At 39.6% G+C, this 19,622-nt stretch overlaps 1 non-coding gene across 1 annotated transcript; it reads right to left on the bottom strand.

Moving 5' to 3' along the window:
- Positions 1-9,640: 9,640 nt before the first annotated feature.
- TRNAW-CCA (transfer RNA tryptophan (anticodon CCA)) lies at positions 9,641-9,713 on the bottom strand. The gene has a single exon. It is a non-coding gene; the product is annotated as a tRNA-Trp (tRNA).
- Between the last annotated feature and the right edge of the window lie 9,909 nt (positions 9,714-19,622).

Below are 19,622 nucleotides of genomic sequence, written 5' to 3'. Positions count from 1 at the left end.
TTAAAGTAAAGGATTCAGTATGCTTTGTGTATCTATCCACCCATCTCTTACTTTGGCTATCTTTGTTTCTCTCCATGTGTTAAGTCATTCTCTGCCATTGGGGACATGCTTCATTCTTTTAGCCTGGAAGATTGGCACATGCATCCCAAGGCTTAGAGCCTTTTAAGACCACCATGACCCTAGAGGTGTCAGCAACTCCAGATGTGTGCATAATTGACACATCGATTGTGTGCATTATTAATTCCACTTCTTCATATCCTCCGTCTATGTGACCTCATAGTTCACTATAGTGGGCAGAATATGTTTCCCCACCCCAATGGAATATTAATCTGAATGACATGAGTAGAGACCTTAAATTGTTTTTGTGATTTAGCTTGACTTGTGCCTCAGCCATATATCACTAAGAGAATTTCACTCAGGTTGTTGCCAGTCCAAGGAGGATGAGAGATATGGAGCAGACCTCCGTCCAGTCAGCAGCCTAAAGCTAGGGAGGCCCAGAAGACCTACAGATTTGTGATGAATGCTTGAATGCTTGTTGTTGTAAGCACCGAGTCCTGAGTTGTTTTGTTATGCGACATCTTGTAGTGATGGTGGTTAACACAGCAGGATTCTAAATGGCCAAGTTTAATTGGCTCATTTCTGAATCAGTTTTACTGACTGGTATTTTAATTGGCCAGTCTTGGATTACATTCCCACCTCTCCCCTTCACCTCTCCCCCCAAAATAGATTGGCTGAAGAATGGGGCTACAGGGATGAAAATCTGATATCATAATGTGGGAGAGAAACTTCTCTGAAGAAAAGTGGTTGTTGTTACCAGAAGAAGGGAGTTGGTTTGAAAATAGAACAAACAGGCAAAAACAGTCATAATTCACTTCGGTGTTCTTTATACCTCAGTACTGATTGCTAGAACTTACGCTGGCTGTGTGCAAGGAAATCTGCTTCAGTCATTGTATTTTAGTACTTACCTTCAGCTTGTGCTTGTGTCAGTTAGGATTAGGTTCACTGCAGTAATATAAAACCCCCCAATACAAGTGACTTTAAAATATAGGACTATTTTTTTCTCTTGCGTTAAAGTCTGAAGATGGACAGTCTAGGACAGATGTGGTAGCTCTGACCTACAAAGTCCTCAGGAATGAATGCGGGTTCTGGCTTTCTAGTCTGTCATCCCTAGAATGTGTGCTCATTGTTTTGTGCAAGAGAGAGCCTCTTTCATTAGAGACACATTTTAAACAGCAAGGTGGAGAAAGATGAGAAGACAGAGCAAAGAATATATACTGGCTGCTTTTTAAGGATATTTCTCAGAAGCTGCTACATAACGTTTCTGGTTACCTCTCACCCTTCCAGTCTAAGAGCCAGAATGAAAGGGAGACTTGGGATCAGATCTTTATTCTAACATCCAGGAACCCAGCTAAAAATCAGGACTTCTAGGTAGGGACAGTGGACTTCCCTGGTGGCTCAGGTGGTAAAGAATCTGCCGGCTAATGCAGGAGACCCAGGTCTGGTCCCTGGGTTGGGAAGATCCCCTGGAGAAGGGAATGGCTAGTATTTTGGCCTGGAAGATCCCATGGACAGAGGAGCCTGGCGGGCTATGGTCCATGGGGTCGCAAATAGTTGGACACAACTGAAAGACTAACACTTTATCTTTTTTCAAATAGGTACAATGGATATTACACTAGGCAATAAACAATCTCTGTCCTAGTACTCAATACATATTTCTTGAATAAATATGTTGATTGAATGAATCATGTATTAAAAATTAAATTTGGTTAGTGAACTAAGTTTTCAGTCTTAAATTCAATGCCGGCTTAAATAATCTATTTGAGATAAAATACCTATTTAAACTATTTCTCATTTTTAGTAAGCAAAAAAAGAAAAAAATGACTATTTGCTTTAGAATTCTTTTTGCTTTACACTCAGATTGAATAGTGTGGTAGGCTTATTTCAGTATTGTTGATCCATTTTCTAAAAGTCTAATTTTTATAGGATTCTCGACAGAGTTTAGTGCTTCTCCATTGAAATTCTTAACTCTGAAGAAAATGTCTCTCTTAAAATTATGGGTCCTCTTAAGCTTAGACCAGCATCCCTTTGAAAGTTTGGGCTACAAATACTTGGATTAAATGGATTTACCACCTATAGTTTCAGTAATGCTGACATTATGGGTAAGCTGTCTGCTGATCCATTGTCCTATTGTGCAAGCAGACAAACCAAACCTATTTCCTGTCTGTGGATAAATTCAACGTTGACATTGCTGGGAGGAGATTGGGAGTTAACTACTAAGCTATTGATTTTTTTTTTTTTCCACTGTGGGTCAAATCCAGTTTTTAGTAATATGCACAATTCCTGCTGTTAAATTCAGAGTGGTAAAAGGAAAGTTTAGAGTTGATGTCAAAGTTAGAAGTCTATTTCATAATATTTTACCAAAGGTTTATTTTTATGTTTCATTTTATAAGTATCAGATGTCTGAGTGTGGAATACTCAAGCTAGAAATTGAAATCCTGACATATTTCTGAGTTAACTATTAGTGTGCCTGTCAAGCTAGACAGGGTATTTTAAATTTCAGAATTTTCAATTTTTAGGATTTTCTTTAATTCAGAGAGATTTGTTGATGGGAGATGATAGCATTAATGGTGAAAAAGAATACAACATTTTTGGTTTTTGAGTTTCTACTAAACACGGTACCTTTCCACAAAAGTTAAAACTGATTTAATATTTAAAATACTTTTTTTCATTCATTCATTCATTCATTCATTTAACAATTTCTTATTATTAAATGTTCATTATATTTTTTGAAACTGTTCTGGGTATTAGTTATATAGCAGGAAGCAACAGAGTCCCTACTCTTGAGAAATTTCCCACCTGATGTAAAAGAAAGGCATTAAGTAATTGCTTTTGGAATGGAGTTTTTAACGCATTGGAATATATTTTCATTTTAATTGCTGTAGCACTATAAAAATGTCTAAGTACCACATTGGCCTATATTTTTCTGTGCTTTTTTCCTGCATTATTCTGCTAAATTTTACATGCTAAGTATAGTAATGATTCACTTATCTGTAATCTGTAGGAAATTAGTGGTTCCACCACAGTTTTTTTTTTAATAACTGGAAAATAATAGTTTTTAAAGCTTTAAAAATTTTTAGCTGTTTTGAAAGAAAGTTGAAATAGACTGAATGTTCTCCCCACATTCTTATGTTGAAATCCTAACCACCAATGTGATGGGATTTGGAGGGTGGAACCCTCATGAATAGGATTAGTATTCTTATAAATAAAAGAGGCCTTCCTGAGCTCCCTTCCTCTCCTGGTCATGAGAACTCAGTGACAAGGTGGCTGGCTATGAACCAGGAAGTAGCATCTCACCTGGACACTGAATCTGCCAGCATTACCTCAGTCTTGGACTTCCAGCCTCCATAACTATGAGAAATAAATTTATGCTGTTTATAAGCCCCTTAGTCTAAGGCATTCTGTAATAGCAGCGAAACAGATTAAGACAAAAGTTTTCTACAATGTATTATGTGCTTTTTGGCTATGTAGAATATATATATATATGTATATATACATATATATATATATATTTATATAAGATAATTGCTACACTAGCTAGGGTGTTATGTTTCTGTTTTAGACTCAGTTGCTGTGAAAATAGACTTAGAAAATCAGTGACCTCGTGAACAAGAAGGTTATTTCTTCATAATAGAATAACAGGGTATACCAGGTTGGCCTTTCCTGGTGGCTCAGATGCCAAAGAATCTGCCTGCAATGCTAGAGACCCAGGTTTGATCCCTTATTCAGGAAGATCCCTTGGAGAAGGAAATGGCAACCCATTCCAGTGTTCTTGCCTGGAAAATACCATGGACAGAGGAGCCTGGAGAGCTGCAATCCATGGGGTTGAAAAAGAGTTGGACATGACTGAGTGACTAACACACACCTGGTTGGTAGTAACTCTGTTCCACATGGCAATTCAGGGATCCAGATTCTGCCATCTTGTCATCCTGTGATGCTTTTATCCTCTAGAACCTTGTCATCAGGTCAAGGCTTGTTCAGGTTTCAACCAATGGAGAGAGCAACACGTGGACAAGGCACACGTCTCTTAAAGGCTGAAGTTTTGAAGAGTTAGGCACATACCACAGCTGCTCATGTATTGTAGGGCTTCTCTGGTGGCTCAGAGGTACCCACTTGCCAATGCAGGAGACTCGGATTTGATCCTGGTCAGGAAGATTCGCTGGAGAAGGGATTGGCAACCCACTCCAGTATTGTTGCTTGGGAAATCCCATGGATAGAGGAGCCTAATGGGCTATAGTCCATGGGGTCACAAAAGAGTCGGACATGACTTAGTGACTCAACAGCAATAACATGTATCATAGCTGAGATTTTAGTCACGTGGTTACATCAGTCTTCAAGGGAAACTGAGAATGTCACCTAATTATGTGGCAGGAATAAGGGGTGGATGAATATTGGTGGGCAGCTCTCTTTCTCATAGCCTGCAACTCTGACTGCCCAGTTTTTGCATGTATCCTTCTCACATTCATCCCTTTTCCATGCAAGGAACATAGAGCACACTCACCTCTGTCCCAAGGCAGGTGACTCTAAGTTCCATCCAGTTACTGTATCCAGCTTAAATCCAAAGATTTCTGAGTGACATTCAGTCTTTCCACTCAGGTCCAAATATAACTCAGGTATATAAGATCAGAGTGGGCCAGGAAATTAAAACCCCTGTTCAAATAGGAGAAGAATGAGAGACACAGCAGTCATTGGTCCACAGCACTGATGGAGACCAGCTGGACAGGGGTCTCAAAGCCCTCTGCTCTGGCAGTGGAGGAAGTTCCTTGATTGGATCCTGTTTGCTCTTTGGGAGGGAATTCTTACTCATTGCTTTCTGTGGTCCCCTACCCTACTCTCTGGAAAAATCTTCCTTGTCTATTAATCTTCTTGGCCACATCTGAAGTGGGTTGTGGGAATGTGTTCTGCTTAGGGGCTATATGTATTTTGTGGCTGTTTGTAGACCTATAGGTTGTTAAAGACTCAGAGAGACACACAGCTCTTTGGTTCTCAGGCTCATGGATTCTTTACCAACATAGTTTCCTCAGTCTTAGTAAGCCTTCAGTTTGCTTGCTTTCAATATGTCTGTAAGCACAACCCCAATTTTTTTCTGAATATATTCTACACAGTACTTCAGTTTTTGCTTTCTTGTTCTTCTTGTGACATGTTCTTTTATTTTAGTGGCAGCTGTCTTAAGGCCATCTGAAAAGTTTGGGTGGGCCAGAAAGGCAACAATCTGACCCGCTATTTAATCACTATCACTCCCTCAGGAGGTCTTCTATGATTAGCCTATTTAGAGCCCCATCTCAGTCCCACCTTACCCCAATCTTGAAAAAAAAGAACAAAAATGCATCACTTTAGTATATTTACAAAATATGTATACATGTGATGCATTTATCTTATTTATAATACTTGTGTATTGTCGGTCTTCATCCTCTAGCATGTAAATTTCATGAGATTTGGAAGTCATAGTTTGTTCTCTCATGTATCTTAGGGACAGAGAATGTTGTTGTTTAATCACTCAGTTGTGTCCGACCCTTTTGTGACCCCATGGACTGTAGCCCACCAGGCTCCTCTGTCCATGGGATTTTCCAGGCAAAGATACAAGAAGAAATCCCTTCTCCCGGGGATCTTCCTGACCCAGGGATCTAACCTGCATCTCTTGCTTTGACAGGTGGGTTCTTTACCACTGAGCCACCAGGGAAGTCCTGGGACAGAGAATAGTGCCTGCCAAATATTTGTTGAATGAATAAATGAATGAGTGATTTGAAAGTATGGTGACTTTTAGGTATATTATGCTGTTAATGAGCTGTGCAAATACTGTGGATTATAGCTATTTTCTCTTCTTCCATGTAAACAGAATTCTCAATTTGTTCATTTGGTAGAGGAGAGCAGGGAGGATACATCTTTGTTCTCTGCTCTTTAGCCATAGAGAACTCTTCTATGCCAGTTATGGAAATTCCATTCTTCTTCATATTGTCTTATGACAAATCTAAACAGTGTATTAAAAAGCAGAGACATCATTTTGCCAAGAAAGATCTGTATAGTCAAAGCTATGGTTTTTCCAATAGTCACATATGAATGTGAGAACTGGGCCATAAAGAAGGCTGAATGCTGAAGAATTGATGATTTTGAACTGTGGTGCTGGGGAAAACTCTTGAGAGTCCCTTGGACAGCAAGGAGATTAAACTATAGTCAATCCTAAAGGAAATTAACCCTGAATATTCACGGAAGGACTGATGCTGAACCTGAAGCTCCAACCCTTTGGCAACCTAATGAAAAGAGCTGACTCATTATAAAAGACCCTGATGCTGGTAAAGATTGAGGGCAAGAGGAGAAGAGGATGACAGAGGATGAGATGGTTGGATGGCATCACTGACTCAGTGGACATGAGTTTGAGCAAACTCCAGGAGATGGTGAAGGACAGGGAGGCCTGGCATGCTGCAGTCAACGGGGTCGCAAAAAGAGGGGCACAACTTAGCAACTGAACAACAACAAGCAATATCAATCTTGGCAAGTGAGAGGTAAGCAAAAATGTAGTAGAATGGAAAAAACCTGTGGAAATAAACAAAAATGTGCTTACCCACTTCCTGCTTTGGCTATTGTTTACCCTTGTGTTGGTGTGATCTTGAAGCTTTAGCCACCATCTTGTGACCACGAAGACAAACTTCACTAACAAATTGAGGTGGGAAGGGTGGAAGGATAGAAAGAACCCACCTGACATAATTGAATCATTGCACCAACCTTGGATTCACTTTCTTTTTTAAATGAGATAATGTCTACTTTATTTAATCTATTTTTGGTCTGCTATTCTGTTATTTGCCATGAAGTGATGGGACCAGATGCCATGATCTTCGTTTTCTGAATGTTGAGCTTTAAGCCAACTTTTTCACTCTCCTCTTTCACTTTCATCAAGAAGCTTTTTAGTTCCTCTTCACTTTTTGCCATAAGGGTGGTGTCATCTGCATATCTGAGGTTATTGATATTTCTCCTGGCAATCTTGATTCCAGCTTGTGCTTCTTCCAGCCCAGCGTTTCTCATGATGTACTCTGCATATAAGTTAAATAAACAGGGTGACAATATACAGCCTTGACATACTCCTTTTCCTATTTGGAACCAGTCTGTTGTTCCATGTCCAGTTCTAACTGTTGCTTCCTGACCTGCATATAGGTTTCTCAAGAGGCAGGTCAGGTGGTCTGATATTCCCATCTCTTTCAGAATTTTCCACAGTTTATTGTGATCCGTGCAGTCAAAGGCTTTGGCATAGTCAGTAAAGCAGAAATAGATGTTTTTCTGGAACTCTCTTGCTTTTTTGATGATCCAGTGGATGTTGGCAATTTGGTCTCTGGTTCCTCTGCCTTTTCTAAAACCAGCTTGAACATCTGGAAGTTGTTCAGTGGTCATGTATGGAAGTTGTCCAGTGGTCATGTGTGGATGTGAGAGTTGGACTGTGAAGAAAGCTGAGTGCTGAAGAATTGATGCTTTTGAACTGTGGTGTTGGAGAAGACTCTTGAGAGTCCCTTGGATTGCAAGGAGATCCAACCAGTCCATCCTAAAGGAGATCAGTCCTGGGTGGTCATTGGAAGGACTGATGTTGAAGCTGAAACTCCAGTTCTTTGGCCACCTCATGCGAAGAGTTGACTCATTGGAAAAGACTCTGATGCTGGGAGGGATTGGGGGCAGGAGGAGAAGGGGATGACAGAGGATGAGATGACTGGATGGACATGAGTTTTAGTGAACTCTGGGAGTTGGTCATGGACAGGGAGGCCTGGCGTGCTGCAATTCATGGGGTCGCAGAGAGTCGGACACGGCTGAGCGACTGAACTGAACTGACTGATTCTGTTATTTGTTGATTGCAGCTGAAAACATCCTAACTGATAGAGTAGCGGTACCTTCAGTGTTTGTTGAGACTAATTGGCCACCATTCTGTTACTCATTCAACCATTTGTCTGTTTACTCATTTATTAAGTTTTATTATATACCAGGCAAAACTTAGAGTAAAGAGATTAAGAGACAGCTCATGCATATCCTTGAGGAATTGACAGTAAAGGTGCAAACAAATAATCACTGAGTCATCTATCTGGCACACTGTTACCACAGAGCAGGTGCTTATTAGGTTTCAAATTCACTATAACTAGTGGAATCTGTTAGTCTTTTAGGCACTTTAATTGGATAGAGGTAGTCAATCCTGTCATTTCTGCAGTGGGCCCACATGGGGTCTACTCTCAGGCGTGATTTGAGAGAGGCTTTTTTCTGTTTCCATAAAGGAGTGACACCAATGTAGGCAATTTGGTCATATTGTTTATTGTTTGTCTACTCAGACATAAACTCCCTGTTGAAGATTATAGGGTTAAGGAATTGGGTGAGTTAGTTTGCTTGTTTTTCCTCCATCTCTATCCGAGATCCTTTTAAACACCCAGGCTAGAATGTGTTGATCAACTTGTGGCAGCTTAGGTATGTTGCTATAGGCTATTGGTAAAATTTGCATGTATGCCTAGAAAATAAATTAGAATTGCAGATTATTGAACATTTCAGTTTAATCATCTGGAAAGCCATAGTGTTTTTGTCTTTAAAAACAAAGCAAAATAAAAGCCCTGCAGCTATATCATCTAGTCATTGATATATTGAACTTTTAAAAAAATTTTTTACAGAGTCATTCAGTATGTGCAAATGGTAATGTTAGCTACCAAATGAGGGTGTAGGCTTTCTACCTAGAACTCAGTAAGAGAAGGTGCTGTTTTCATAATTAAAGTTCAAATGACAAATTCATGTGTACTCAGAATGAGTCTTAATCTCCCTATGGTAGATCATACTTTTAAGTTCACTGACTTACCTTTTATGTTGGATTCATTAAAAGTTTATATAGGAAGAAAGTTTATATAGCAAGCTCAAGAAAAGTTAGTGACTGATGGTAGTATACTGATTTCTGATAGACTTAATAGGTAGAGTAATTCAAATGGTCATGGGAAACTGTTCAGGAGCTAGTCTTAGTTTATTAAAGTTTGTATCAAGTACTTTTAAGTCTAAATATCCTTATTTTTTTCTTTCTGCTTTAGAATGGTTTGGGGATTTTCATTCCATTCTCTGTTTCTGTCTACTCTTTGGTCACCAACTTCTCTTAATGATATTTGACCCTTTGTTTTCTTTTGGTTTATGATATTTAATAACTAGGCACAGTTAACCAGATGTAAGGGAGAGGTTATATTTTCATCTTTGTTACACATAAGCTTTATTTTTTCAAAAATGTTTTTATGTATTTGGGCTTCCCTGGTGGCTTGGACAGTAAAGAATCCACTTGTAATGTGGGAGACCTTGGTTTGAGCCCTGGGTCAGGAAGATCCCCTGGAGGAGGACATGGCAACCCACTCTAGTACTCTTGCCTAAAGAATCCCCATGGACAGAGGAGCCTGCTGGGCTACAGCCCATGGGGTTGCAAAGAGTGACTGAAGCACCACGTTTATTTGTTTAGTTGACTGTGCCGAGTGTTAGTTGTGGCCTGCAGGATCTTTGATCTTCCTTGTGGCATGCGAGATCTTTTTTGTTCAGTTGCAGCATGCAGATTCTTTTAGTTGTGGCCTTAGAACTCGTAGTTGCATGTGGGATCCAGTTCCCTCACCAGGGATCAAACCTGGGCTCCCTGCTTTGGAAGCATGGAGTCTTAGCCACTGGACCACGAGGGAAGTCTCCAGTACACATAAACTAAAGAGGAACTACTTATGTATGTATCTGAGAGGAAAACAAAAATAGAAATACATTGTTGGGCATCCCTCTTCAGTAAGACTCTTGCAGCAGTCCTCACATCTGTCAGGGGACTGATCTCTGGCTTCCAAGTTGACAGTTCAGGTGCAAGGCAATGAGACACATGCTTTCGGTCCTGATATGAAAGCGTCATATCTCAAATAGGAACCAGTATCTGTTATAACAACATTTGAGGCATAAATTCTGGAGTTCCTGCAAGGGGATTGCCTAGTTATAAGAGTCATCACATACAGGGAGCCCCAAACTTTGGTTTCCCATCAGGTTTTTACAGTTTATATATAGTTTCTCTCCTGCCAAATGCAATTTGTCATGTTTTATCATAAGAAATACTGTCTAGTAACACCACTTCGGTTCTGCTTTTTTCAGGTTTCTAGGGAAACAGTGCTGTAAAGTTAGCCAGGGCCAAGTTTGTTCATAAAGTACAAGAGGTTTTGTTAATGCTTTACCTCAGTGATGTAGTCTCTTCTGTACTATTAAGACTGAGCTGGAGTCTTAGCAGATCTTGGTCTCTGATCAAGTGTATACTTGCTCTGGTCCTTGAAAAGATGGAGTGGGTTACATTTACTTTATTTTTATAAAGAAAATCCTGTTATTCCATATTCGATATTTACAACTTTTAAGTAGAGATTGAATTCACTCTTGTCACTTGCAGGTCAAACATAGTGGAGAACATAGCCCCACTGTTGGGAATTCCCACTGAGATTAAATGCTGTAATCTAGAGAGAAACAACCTTCAGCACATAATCTGACTCTCAGTTCAGTTCAGTCGCTCAGTCGTGTCCGACTCTTTTCGAGTCCATGAATTGCAGCACGCCAGGCCTCCCTGTCCATCACCAACTCCCAGCGTTCACTAAAACTCACGTCCATCGAGTCAGTGATGCCATCCAGGCATCTCATCCTCTGTTGTCCCCTTTTCCTCCTGCCCCCAATCCCTCCCAGCATCAGAGTCTTTTCCAGTGCGTCAGCTCTTCGCATGAGGTGGCCAAGTACTGGAGTTTCAGCTTTAGCACCATTCCTTCCAAAGAACACCCAGGACTGATCTCCTTGAGAATGGACTGGTTGGATCTCCTTGCAGTCCAAGGGGCTCTCAAGAGTCTTCTCCAACACCACACTTCAAAAGCATCAATTCTTCAGCGCTCAACTTTCTTCACAGTCCAACTCTCACATCCATACATGACCACTGGAAAAACCATAGCCTTGACTCTCTACTTACATCTAAAAGGGTACAGACGAAGACAGATCTTCGAGACATATAAGAGATTCAGGCACTCCCCAAAGGATTTCTCCTAGTTAAACATTTTTCTAGTAGAATACCTGTGACTTTTAATAAGTCATCAAGTGTACATATCTTAGCTGTAGGAAAAAATTTATACTTGTGGTTCTAAAATGTAATATGTTTATTTTTGAGGTATAATTTACATGTAAAATGCACACATTTCAAGTATATAATTCAGTAACAAATCAATATACCCATGTAATCCACTCCATTGTCAAAATATAGAATATTTCCATCACCTTGGGAAATTTCCTTATACCCTTCCTGTTCAATCTCCTATCTTTCTCCCTACCCCAAGGCAATCAGTATTCTAATTTATATCAATATCAGGATCGATTAATTTTCCCTGTTTTGAAATTCACATAATGGAACCATAAAGTATAAACTCTTTTGTGTCTGGCTTCCTTTGCGCATCGTTTTGTTAGATGCATCTGTATTATTGTTTGCAGCTGTAGTTCATTTATCATTGTATGAATATACTAAAGTTTGTCTGCTACCTCTTGTTGAACAATTGTGTGGCTTCTAGTTTTATTATGAATATGGCCACTAAGGATTTTTGTATAAACTTCTGATGGACATATTTTCACTTCTCTTGAGTAAGTACCTAGAGTTGCTGGGTCATAGAGTAGGTATATGTTTAACATCTTAAGAACCTACCAAGCAGTTTCCCAAAATGCTTGTACCATTTTGCATTCTTAGCAGCAAATTATGAAAGATATGGTTGTTCCATATCCTTACCTACATTAGGTGTCATCAACCTTTATTTTTAGACATTCTAATGCGTATTTCAGAGAAGGCAATGGCACACCACTCCAGTGCTCTTGCCTGGAAAATTCCATGGACAGAGGAGCCTAGTAGGCTGCAGTCCATGGGGTCAATAGGAGTCGGACATGACTGAGCGACTTCACTTTCACTTTTCACTTTCATGCATTGGAGAAGGCAATGGCAACCCACTCCAGTGTTCTTGCCTGGAGAATCCCAGGGACAGGGAAGCCTAGTGGGCTGCCATCTATGGGGTTGCACAGAGTCTGACACGACTGAAGTGACAATTCCATTCACCATTGCAACGGAAAGAATAAAATACTTAGGAATATATCTACCTAAAGAAACTAAAGACCTATATATAGAAAACTATAAAACACTGGTGAAAGAAATCAAAGAGGACACTAATAGATGGAGAAATATACCATGTTCATGGATTGGAAGAATCAATATAGTGAAAATGAGTATACTACCCAAAGCAATTTATAGATTCAATGCAATCCCTATCAAGCTACCAACAGTATTCTTCACAGAGCTAGAACAAATAATTTCACAATTTATATGGAAAAACAAAAAACCTCGAATAGCCAAAGCGATCTTGAGAAAGAAGAATGGAACTGGAGGAATCAACCTACCTGACTTCAGGCTCTACTACAAAGCCACAGTTATCAAGACAGTATGGTACTGGCACAAAGACAGAAATATAGATCAACGGAATAAAATAGAAAGCCCAGAGATAAATCCACGCACATATGGACACCTTATCTTTGACAAAGGAGGCAAGAATATACAATGGATTAAAGACAATCTCTTTAACAAGTGGTGCTGGGAAATCTGGTCAACCACTTGTAAAAGAATGAAACTAGACCACTTTCTAACACCATACACAAAAATAAACTCAAAATGGATTAAAGATCTAAACGTAAGACCAGAAACTATAAAACTCCTAGAGGAGAACATAGGCAAAACACTCTCTGACATACATCACAGCAGGATCCTCTATGACCCAGCTCCCAGAATATTGGAAATAAAAGCAAAAATAAACAAATGGGACCTAATTAACCTTAAAAGCTTCTGCACATCAAAGGAAACTATTAGCAAGGTGAAAAGACAGCCTTCAGAATGGGAGAAAATAATAGCAAATGAAGCAACTGACAAACAACTAATCTCAAAAATATGCAAGCAACTCCTACAGCTCAACTCCAGAAAAATAAACGACCCAATCAAAAAATGGGCCAAAGAACTAAATAGACATTTCTCCAAAGAAGACATACAGATGGCTAACAAACACATGAAAAGATGCTCAACATCACTCATTATCAGAGAAATGCAAATCAAAACCACTATGAGGTACCATTTCACGCCAGTCAGAATGGCTGCGATCCAAAAGTCTACAAATAATAAATGCTGGAGAGGGTGTGGAGAAAAGGAAACCCTCTTACACTGTTGGTGGGAATGCAAACTAGTACAGCCACTATGGAGAACAGTGTGGAGATTCCTTAAATAACTGGAAATAGAACTGCCTTATGATCCAGCAATCCCACTGCTGGGCATACACACTGAGGAAACCAGAAGGGAAGGAGACACGTGTACCCCAATGTTCATCGCAGCACTGTTTATAATAGCCAGGACATGGAAGCAACCTAGATGTCCATGAGCAGATGAATGGCTAAGAAAGCAGTGGTACATATACACAATGGAGTATTACTCAGCCATTAAAAAGAATACATTTGAATCAGTTCTAATGAGGTGGATGAAACTGGAGCCTATTATACAGAGTGAAGTAAGCCAGAAGGAAAAACATCAATACAGTATACTAACGCATATATATGGAATTTAGAAAGATGGTAACAATAACCCGGTGTACGAGACAGCAAAAGAGACACTGATGTATAGAACAGTATTATGGACTCTGTGGGAGAGGGAGAGGGTGGGAAGATTTGGGAGAATGACATTGAAACATGTAAAATATCATGTAAGAAACGAGTTGCCAGTCCAGGTTTGATACACGATACTGGATGCTTGGGGCTAGTGCACTGGGACGACCCAGAGGGATGGTATGGGGAGGGAGGAGGGAGGAGGGTTCAGGATGGGGAACACATGTATACCTGTGGCGGATTCATTTTGATATTTGGCAAAACTAATACAATTATGTAAAGTTTAAAAATAAAATAAAATTAAAAAAAAAAAAGAAGTGGGGTTGACGTGAAAAAAAAAAGAAAGTAAAAGCTTGACAATTGGATTCATTAAAATTAAAAGCTTCTTCTCTTTGAAAAACATTTAAAAATGAAAAGCAGACTGTAAACTGGAGAAAAGTATTCACAGTGCATATGTTTGACAACAGACTTACACCTAGAATATATTAGCAACTCATATCTCAAATAGTATAAATACATTAAAAAAACAAGTTTCAGTTGTGTTCCACTCTTTGGAAATACATACATTTAAATAAAAGAAACAGCTAAAGTACTTGAACAGAAATTAACAAGGGAAGGTGTACAAGTACCCTATGTTCCAGCTAAGTTGCTTCAGTCGTGTCTGACTTTTTGCAACCCTTTGGATTGTAGCCCTCCAATAAGTATATGAAAAATACTGTTGGTTGTCAGTGAAATGAAAAATCAACAAAATATTTCCAATGAAACAATGTTTAGGAGTGTTTCTGAGTTATTTAAGCCACAACATCAGACTCACATGTTGATATTTTGAAAATCTCCTGAGTCTTAGGAGAGGTGATGTTTAGTATGTTGCTAAATTATTAGCTGATTCAATTTGTTGTTTATTGGGAAGTAATGTTTCAAGCATTATATGTCCTAATGTGAGAGTTCGTTAATTATTTAAGATTGTTTTACTGAATTTTAGAAAATTGGCCGTGGGTTTGTGGTTGACATATACATTATAATTTTTCCATTTAAAATTGTGGTAGTTAGGTTCATAGAAGTGAAGTATTTTTCACAGAACTATTCAAGAACAGATTACTGAAATTAAGAGGGAGATGACCATTTATTGATTAATTGATTCTATAATTAAAGGAAAATATTTAAAGACAGTCTGTACTTTTTATTTATAAGGTAAAATATTACTTAAAACAATTGAATGACCATTTAAAATTTTGAACTTTATATTTTTCAAAGCTCGTTTTACTAATGACCCAGTAATTTGTTTCCTGGTACAATAGAAATGATAATATTGAGTTTCTCTTACAGACTTCAAGCTTCCCTTGTGGCTCAGCTGGTAAAGAATCTGCCCGCAATGTGGGAGACCTGGGTTTGATCCCTGGGTTGGGAAGATCCCCTGGAGAAGGAAAAAGGCTACCCACTCCAGTATTCTGGCCTGGAGAATTCTAGGGACTGTATAGTCCATGGGGTCACTAAGAGTCAGACACGACTGAGCAACTTTCACTTTCACTTATGTACTTCTTCCTTTCTCTCTTTTCTGCCTCTCCCCTGATCTTTGTATTTAAATACTCAGAATATAGAATCCAAAATAGACAGATGAGTAGATAGTTATCTGTATCTTTTTTGCTCTAAACTATAGCTAGAACTAAGTTTACCTGATTTTTATTATTATTATCATCATGAGGAACCCTTTTTTAAAAGAAAAGGAATTTTTTGGTCACAATTCTCGAGGTTTTCTCCAAGCTCCTCCCAGAACAAATGATCCCATGAACACCTTTTTTTTTTTTTTTTCCTGTTAGCACTTCGAAGTGATCAGTCAGCTTCAAGAGGCTGCCAGGATCCTCAGCGTGGATATGCCTCACCTCTAGAGCAGGTCTCTCAGCCGTGGCTTTTTTTTTTTTTTTTTTTGACCACTGGTTGCTGTGGAGACTCTGTGCATTGTAGGATGTTTAGCAGCATCTCTGGCCTCTACCCTCTAGATGCTCATGGCACCCACCACCTTCAGTTACGACAACCAGAGCTATCTCTAGACATTGCCGGCTGTCCCATGGGGAGTAACCCCCCACTCCCTGTACACCGTATCCCGCTTCAACCAACCACCTGCTGTCTCTCCTCCATCTTCTCCATAAAGAACCACTGCTCTAGAGTTTATCTTAACTATCAAGTCATCTTCATACCTTCATTGCATTTTGTGGGAGCCCTTTAGACTTTAACTAATCCAAGAATGGACTGGAAATCTTTGGAATACCCTGTACTAAAGAATATTGATTCGTAATCCTTATCACCTTACTGATCAAGTTCAATTCAGTTCAGTCACTCAGTCTTGTCCGACTCTTTGCAACCCCATGAACCGCATGCAGCATGCCAGGCCTCCCTGTCCATCACCAACTCCTGGAGTTTACCCAAACTCATGTCCATTGAATCGGTGATGCCATCTAACCATCTCATCCTCTGTTGTCTCCTTCTCCTCCTGTCCTCAATCTTTCCCAATATCAGGGTCTTCTCAAATGAGTCATCTGATCAAACCCAGCACTAAATTACAGTCAGACCATGCCTCAGAGCGAAGTCCAGGCAGGAGGAAAATAGCAATTCACTTAAATGTCAATTTAGCATTGAAGCATTTCAGTCAGTCGTTTATTATGTTTTTTAAATAAAATATGTTATAGTTTCCCAAAGAGAATTATTAATCCTCTTTAAGAATGTAGTAAATTCCTTTATACCTGCTGTAAGTATAATTTTTGTGAACCCTGAAATCATATTTTCAAAACAGGTAACATTTTATTTTCCCATTTTTGCATTTAGTTTCTATTATATGCCTTATTTTTCCTGATGCTATAACACTGTATCTAGTCATTTCCAGGTGAATTCAGTCTTTGTCATACTTTTTCAGACAAGCTTAAATTGTGTCAGTTCTGGATTTTACCTTCTTTCCTTCTCTTTAGGGTGGCCCTCCTTTCCAGGGCTGTGTGTGATAACGACAGGATGGGGGTTGAGATGGGAAGTCAGGGAGAGAGAGTATCTGCTGTCTGGTAGTCATAATATTTGTCACTCTTCTGAAATCTCTGTGTTTATAAAAACCTCAGTTTCATGATTCACACTGGTATTTGGGTTACAAATATAAACCCCACTGACCCTCAGCTGTCTCCTTCAACTGACATCTGAGCCCTGCTTGGGGAAGTGGGGAAAGTTTATTTGTTCACTGCTCAGTGGTGAGTTTAAGGTAGAATCAGAGCCTCATTGTCCCCTTATGTCGCACCCAGCCATGTAACTGTTGGCTTGATATCATTATGGTGTAGAGAGACCCACACCAAACTTCTTCCCTGAAGCTTCAATACCAAACTGAAGTGGTAGATCTAGAACACCATACTTTTCTCCATCCTTCTGTTTCCCCCAGCTACACATCTGGGAAAGTAGGTCATGTTCCAGTCCTCCTTGCATGTGCATTTAACCCCTTTGCTTCTCCCTTGTAACTTCTTTTCATCCTAATCAGAAGGCTCTTATCTTCTGGGCCTGGAAGCTTGAGTGGAGAGGAAGGACGTAGTCTCTTTCTGAAAGTGCTTTTATAGTGTCTTTGTTTTCTTGGAATATTGCTTTTGAAGTTAGGAATAAAGAATATGACATCCTTTTCTGCTGTTCTGCAGTCATTTTTCTTTTCCTGAGTTAGAAAATACCTTTGAATAGTGAGGGAAAGTTCTTAGGGCAATTTTTTTTTTTTGAATAACATTAGCAATGGCACCCCACTCCAGTACTCTTGCCTGGAAAATCCCATGGGCGGAGGAGCCTGGTAGGCTGCAGTCCATGGGGTCGCTAAGAGTCGGGCACGACTGGGTGACTTCACTTTCACTTTTCACTTTCATGCATTGGAGAAGGAAATGGCAACCCACTCCAGTGTTCTTGCCTGGAGGATCCCAGGGACAGAGGAGCCTAGTGGGCTGCCATCTATGGGGTCGCACAGAGTCGGACACGACTGAAGCGACTTGGCAGCAGCAGTAATTATAGAACATGGATTTCTAATGAATTTCATACTGCGATGAAGACATAAAAACTTCCCTTCCTCTCTTCTTTCTCTACCTAAAACCAATCAGTTTCTAGCATTTTCTTAATTTTATCTTATGATCTGATTTTCTTCCATTACCATGGCTACTACTTTCTATTGGCAAACTCAGCATTTTGCAATAGCCTGCCAGCTAGGCTGTAGTCTCACTTCCACTTTTGCATCTTACATACTGATTCCACATGAATCTTTCTAATGAATAGTACCAAAACCTTCAAGAATGTTATATTGCCTTTGAGATAAATTGCACTGACATCCTGTATAATCTGACACCAACCTATTTTATAAAATTCACTGTTTATTTCTTACTGTAATAAAATCTCTAATTTATTTGTGCAGAAGGAAACATGGAGAACTTACTGTGTTCCAGACACTGGGAAATAAGTGAAAGATTTCATTCACTCAGCCTGAAAGTTTCTTAATGATAAGAACTGTGACCAAAAGGAAACTAAGGAAACAGTGGGAGTACTTATTGCTTTGATAGGTTTCATGCCTTTATACATTTTTCTGATTCAGCCAGGATGAATTTCTAATGTAATTTAAAAATTTTAGTAGCTACATTATAAAAAGTAAAAAGAAACAAGTGAAGTTTATGTTAGTGATACATTTGAAATATTTAACTCAATGTATGTATAATACTTTTGAAGACTCTTGAGAGTCCCTTGGGTTGCAAGGAGATCAAACCAGTCAATTCTAAAGGAAGTCAACCCTGAATATTTGTTGGAAGAATTGATGTTGAAGCTGAAGTTCCAGTCCTTTGGCCGTCTGATGCGAAGAGCCAACTCGTTGGAAAAGACCCTGATGCTGGGAAAGAAGGAGGGCATAAGAAGGGGGTGGTAGTGGAGGAGATGGTTAGGTAGCATCACAGATTCAATGGACATGAATTTGAGCAAACTCCAGAAGATGGTGGAGAGCAGAGGAGCCTGGTGTGCTGCAGTCCATGGGGTTGCAGAGTCAGACACAGCTTAGTGACTGAACAACAACAATAAATGTAAAATACTGTGATTTCAACTAACCAATATGTGATTATTAGTAAGGTAGTTTATATTCTTTTTTTATTCTCAGTTTTCAAAATCTGTTATATGGCTTACACTGTCAGCACCTCTTAATTTGGATTAGCCACATTTCAAGTCCTCCGTGGCCATGTGTCACTAGTGGTTACCATATTGGATAGTTGTATCTAGCACATTATTTTGCAAGAGTCAGTCTTTGATAAGGACTAGAAATCTGATTCATCAGTAGAGGAAATGGCATTTATGAAGAGAGGCAGGGAAGGGAACCATCATGTACCAACCACATATTTTGTACTTGCACTGTTAAAAGCCCTTTAGTTTGTTTTTTCCTCAAAGTGGAGTCTGAGATAAGCATTTGGAAGAAGGTAATCTATTAGATGGAGAAGGCAATGGCACCCCACTCCAGTACTCTTGCCTGGAAAATCCCATGGGCGGAGGAGCCTGGTAGGCTGCAGTCCATGGGGTCGCTAAGAGTCGGGCACGACTGGGTGACTTCACTTTCACTTTTCACTTTCATGCATTGGAGAAGGCAATGGCAACCCACTCCAGTGTTCTTGCCTGGAGAATCCCAGGGACAGGGAAGCCTAGTGGGCTGCCGTCTATGGGGTCGTACAGAGTCGGACACGACTGAAGCGACTTAGCAGTAGCAGCAGCAATCTATTAGAGAGATGATTCCAGGAAGCCAATTAAGGGCCCATTATTGAGACAGTTTTGCTGTGGGCAACTGGTACTCATTTCCACTGGGGACCCTCCAAAGAACTGTGTAGAACGTCTCTTCAGAAACAGAAAAGAAACAAAAATAGAAGGCATTTGTCCACTGACTCCCATTC

This window comes from Bos taurus, chromosome 1 (genome assembly GCF_002263795.3).
Source record: "Bos taurus isolate L1 Dominette 01449 registration number 42190680 breed Hereford chromosome 1, ARS-UCD2.0, whole genome shotgun sequence".
In the NCBI taxonomy this organism is placed as follows: Eukaryota; Metazoa; Chordata; class Mammalia; order Artiodactyla; family Bovidae; genus Bos; species Bos taurus.
Note: the sequence above shows the minus strand (reverse complement) of the source record. Positions and strands in the feature narration are given on the sequence as shown.